Source organism: Gastrolobium bilobum, unplaced genomic scaffold, assembly GCF_033153095.1.
Source record: "Gastrolobium bilobum isolate Gb01-03AN ecotype WA unplaced genomic scaffold, APGP_CSIRO_Gbil_v1 utg20331, whole genome shotgun sequence".
NCBI lineage: Eukaryota > Viridiplantae > Streptophyta > Magnoliopsida > Fabales > Fabaceae > Gastrolobium > Gastrolobium bilobum.
The window spans coordinates 76,940-82,595 of record NW_026899526.1 but is presented as its reverse complement, the minus strand read 5'-3'; positions in this window follow the sequence as shown (position 1 = coordinate 82,595).

The window sequence follows — 5,656 nt, the reverse complement described above, 5'->3', positions numbered from 1 at the left end:
TTAAGCTTGAGATGTCCCCTACAAGGTGTCAGAATCTTAGAATATTCTGGGTTGCAACCAGCCCTGTGGGAGGCAGTGAAAACCGACTGTCCAGAACCCTCTTATGCAGGGGCTGTTTCTGGCAGTTTTTGGGAAATTAATTCTCGCTTCGTTTCTCAGTCAAATTAAGTGTATGATATATCAAATTGAATTTTGAGGTGTCTAGTGTTTAGTATAAAAATTTTAGAGTAATTGGATGAGTGGATTTTGTGCAATAATTCGTGGAGTGCGAGTTGTTTTGAGCTGTTTTAGGGTTGGTTGACAGTTTTGCTTGTCCAACTTCAAATTGCGATAACCGGAGAGAATGAGCTCGGAATTGAGTGTGTGATAGCTTCTTATAAAGGTATTTAAGTAAGAAAAAAAAGATAACTAGAGGGGAAGGTCTGATTTGGTCAGGTGTGTTCGCAGAAAAATAATTAGTGAACCATGTTCGGATAGGTAAAAACGTAAGATTGACAAATTGGCTAAGTGGATTTATCGGGACCCCGTAGTAACTTATAATAAGTAAAGTAAGATATAGAATTAGTTAAAATAAGTATTCTGCAAGAGTTTAGATTTATGGTCACAGTTTTTAATTATTACGCTTTTTATCGTTTTAAATGCTCGCGTAATAATCAGAAAAATTTTATTCGCATTTTTATAAATGAATTCTTGTGATTGTAACTGTGCTTAATATCATAATTAATGTTAACAATACCGGTGTACAATAGAGGCTGTTACATTTTATGGTATCAGAGCAGTTTTGTAAGGGAACTCTGATAATGCATAACTGTATTTTGTGTTGCATAGCTATCTGTGAACTGTTTATGATTAATGTATATATGATTCCTCAGTGTGGGTCTGATCAACTCATTCCTTTGTGTTACTTGTACAGATATCATGAGTAGGGCACGGGGTCGCCATGGAACTTGAGGTGCAGGGCGTCTAGCAGCACCAGATCCTATTACTGCAGTTCTTAATGCTTTGCAGGAAGAGACTGCTGCAAATAGAAATATGACCGAGACCCTGATGAAAAATAATCAGGATATGATGCATGCCTTTATGAATGAGATGAGGGCAGACAGGGCTCGAAACAGGAGGGATGATTCTCCTCCACCTACGGCTACGGAGACTCATACTCGTACGCCATCTGTTACACCTCAGCAGGAAGGGAGTGGTGCTAGTCGTCAGTCTGGTGAGGCTAGTCACCACACTACTGATCCTACTTATATCCCAGAGCCTTCTGTGAATCCTTCTGTTGCTGCTCAGTCATCTGGGGTTGTTGGGCAATTGTTTGTTGGTACTGATGATCAGAGACTCATTTCTTTCAGAAAGCATAAGCCGCCAGCATTTCAGGGGTCAAGGGACCCGAAGGTAGTGACTACCTGGTTGAGGGGTATGGATAAGATATTTCAGGTTATGGGGTGTCAGGACCCCCAGAGGTTATTGTATTCTGTTTATATGTTCAAGGGAGATGGCCACGAGTGGTGGTACACTGCATCTCAGCCTTTTATTATTCAGGGGGAAGAAATCACCTGGGCCTTATTTGAAAGATTATTCCATGAAGAGTACTTTCCCAGGGATGTTCGGGAAGCTAAACAGGGTGAATTTGAGAAATTGGTACAGGGTACCATGACTGTTGATGCCTATGTGGCAAAGTTTAATGAGCTAGTGAAATTTGCTAATTATGGGGGTGTGTTGCCGACTCCTGAGTTTTTATTCGCCAAGTTTCAGAGAGGTCTTAATGAGAAAATTGCAAAAAGAATGTCCAATACTGCTGTGAGGAATTTTGCAGATCTTGTGACCCAGTGTAAATGGGTAGAAAGTGTTTATAACCGTTATCCGAAGTCTGGTTCTTCAAGGACATCTGGGTCCTCCAGGTAATAACAATAGAGGTGGCTACCATCAAAATAACAATAGAGGTAGGGGTTGCAGGTAAGGCAGCCTCTGAGTCAGTTCAAGAGAGGTGGTGGTCAGAGGAGTGGATCTAATGACAGAAATGCTAATCCTAGATGTGATAAGTGTAAAAGGTTTCATCAAGGGCCTTGTACTGTGGCCTCAAATGCTTGTTTCAAATGTGGAAAGGTTGGGCACTATGCTAACAATTGTTATAGCAATACGGGGCAAGTTGCGAATCTGCAGGCCTTGCCATCTGCTCCTACGGTTGGGCGTGTTTATACTACGAATGCGTAGCAGACGGAAAAGGCACCAAATTTGGTAAAAGGTATAATTTTCATCTCTAATATTGATTTATCTATTTTATTTGATTCTGGAGCGACGCACTCGTTCGTGGCGGAATATGTGGCTAAGGGGTTGGGATTAAAAGTATCACGGATGATCCCCCCCTATGCGTATTACTACGGCTACAGGAGAGGCTAGTGATTCCTCCTTCATTTGCAAAGAGGTCGGGTTTGTCTACGAAGGCAGGGGCTACACTATTGATTTAATTATTTTGCCCCTGGCATATTTTAATTTGATATTGGGCATGGAATGGTTGTCTCAAAACTGCGCAATGATTGATTGTTGCGCCAAGAGGTTGATATTATCTCACGAGAAGCCTTCGGGTACTCCGTCTCCCTTTTTGTCTATGTGTCAAGCTGTTAAAGCCTTGAAGGCTGGGGATCAGGGTTATACTTTCTTGGGTGGATTGGTGGGTGGTAAGGAGATTGAAATTTCTACGATTCCGGTGGTTAATGAGTTTGAGGATGTATTCCCTGATGAGATACCGGAATTTCCACCTGAGAGAGAGATTGAATTCTCGATTGAATTGTTGCCTGGTGTGGGGCCTATTTCATTGGCTCCATATCGGATGTCGCCACTTGAGTTGGCTAAGTTGAAGAAACATATTGTGGAGCTGTCTGCAAAGGATTTTATTAGACCGAGTGTGTCTCCGTGGGGAGCATCGGTAATCTTTGTGAAAAAGAAGGATGGAAGCATGAGACTGTGTACCGACTACCAGCAATTGAATAAAGTTACAGTTAAGAATAGGTACCCATTGTCGCGTATTGATGACTTGTTGGATTAGTTGAGGGGTGCCTGTGTGTTTTCTAAGATTGATCTCTGGTCCGGATACCATCAGATTCGAATTAAGCTGAAGGATGTGTCTAAAACGGTGTTTCGTAATGAGTTTGAGGATGTATTCCCTGATGAGATACCAGAATTTCCACCTGAGAGAGAGATTGAATTCTCGATTGAATTGTTGCCTGGTGTGGGGCCTATTTCATTGGCTCCATACCGGATGTCGCCACTTGAGTTGGCTAAGTTGAAGAAACATATTGAGGAGCTGTCTGCAAAGAATTTTATCAGACCGAGTGTGTCTCCGTGGGGAGCACCGGTAATCTTTGTGAGAAAGAAGGATGGAAGCATGAGACTGTGTACCGACTACCGGCAATTGAATAAAGTTACAGTTAAGAACAGATACCCATTGTCGCGTATTGATGAATTGTTGGATCAGTTAAGGGGTGCCTGTGTGTTTTCTAAGATTGATCTCCGGACCGGATACCATCAGATTCGGATTAAGCTGAAGGATGTGTCTAAAACGACGTTTCGTTATGAGTTTGAGGACGTATTCCCTGATGAGATACCGGAATTTCCACCTGAGAGAGAGATTGAATTCTCGATTGAATTGTTGCATGGTGTGGGGCCTATTTCATTGGCTCCATACCGGATGTCGCCACTTGAGTTGGCTAAGTTGAAGAAACATATTGAGGAGCTGTCTGCAAAGGATTTTATCAGACTGAGTGCGTCTCTGTGGGCAGCACCGGTAATCTTTGTGAAAAAGAAGGATGGAAGAATGAGACTGTGTACCGACTACTGGCAATTGAATAAAGTTACAGTTAAGAACAGGTACCCATTGCCGCGTATTGATGACCTTTTGGATCAGTTGAGGGGTGCATGTGTGTATTCTAAGATTGATCTCCGGTCCGAATACCATCAGATTCAGATTAAGCTGAAGGATGTGTCTAAAACGATGCTTCGTAATGAGTTTGAGGATGTATTCCCTGATGAGATACCGAAATTTCCACCTGAGAGAGAGATTGAATTCTCGATTGAATTGTTGCCTGGTGTAGGGCCTATTTCATTGGCTCCTTACCGGATGTCGCCACTTGAGTTGGCTAAGTTGAAGAAACATATTGAGAAGCTGTCTGCAAAGGATTTTATCAGATTGAGTGCGTCTCCGTGGGGAGCACCGGTAATCTTTGTGAAAAAGAAGGATGGAAGCATGAGACTGTGTACCGACTACCGGCAATTGAATAAAGTTACAGTTAAGAACAGGTAGCCATTGCCGCGTATTGATGACTTGTTGGATCAATTGAGGGGTGCCTGTGTGTTTTCTAAGATTGATCTCCGGTCCGGATACAATCAGATTCGGATTAAGCTGAAGGATGTGTCTAAAATGGCGTTTCGTAATGAGTTTGAGGATGTATTCCCTGATGAGATACCGGAATTTCCACCTGAGAGAGAGATTGAATTCTCGATTGAATTGTTGCCTGGTGTGGGGCCTATTTCATTGGCTCCATACCGGATGTCGCCACTTGAGTTGGCTAAGTTGAAGAAACATATTGAGGAGTTGTCTGCAAAGGATTTTATCAGACTGAGTGCGTCTCCGTGGGGAGCACCGGTAATCTTTCTGAAAAAGAAGGATGGAAGCATGAGATTGTGTACCGACTACCGGCAATTGAATAAAGTTACAGTTAAGTACAGGTACCCATTGTCGCGTATTGATGACTTGTTGGATCAGTTGAGGGGTGCCTATGTGTTTTCTAAGATTGATCTCCGGTCCGGATACCATCAGATTCGGATTAAGCTGAAGGATGTGTCTAAAACGGCGTTTCGTAATGAGTTTGAGGATGTATTCCCTGATGAGATACCAGAATTTCCACCTGAGAGAGAGATTGAATTCTCGATTGAATTGTTGCCTGGTGTGGGGCCTATTTCATTGGCTCCATACTGGATGTCGCCACTTGAGTTGGCTAAGTTGAAGAAACATATTGAGGAGCTTTCTGCAAAGGATTTTATCAGACTGAGTGCGTCTCCGTGGGGAGCACCGGTAAGCTTTGTGAAAAAGAAGGATGGAAGAATGAGACTGTGTACCGACTACCGACAATTTACTAAAGTTACAGTTAAGAACAGGTACCCATTGCCGCGTATTGATGACTTGTTGGATCAGTTGAGGGGTGCCTGTGTGTTTTCTAAGATTGATGTCCGGTCCGGATACCATCAGATTCGGATTAAGCTGAAGGATGTGTCTAAAACGGCGTTTCGTTCTAGATATGGACATTACAAGTACCAGGTGATTCCTTTTGGTCTTACAAATGCCCCGACTGTGTTCATGGATTATATGAATTGTATTTTAAGCTGTATCTGGATCATTTTGTGATTGTGTTCATCGATGATATCTTGATCTATTCTAAGAGCAGAGAAGAGCATAGTGAGCATCTGAGGATTGTATTGCAGATATTAAAAGATAAGAAGTTGTATATGAAGCCGTCAAAGTGTGAATATTGGTTATCTGAGGTACAATTTCTGGGTCATGTTATTTCTGAAAGGGGTGTTGCGGTAGATCCAAAAAAAATTGATGCTGTTATTGACTGGGAACGACCGAAAACTGTTACGGAGATCCGGAGCTTTCTGGGTC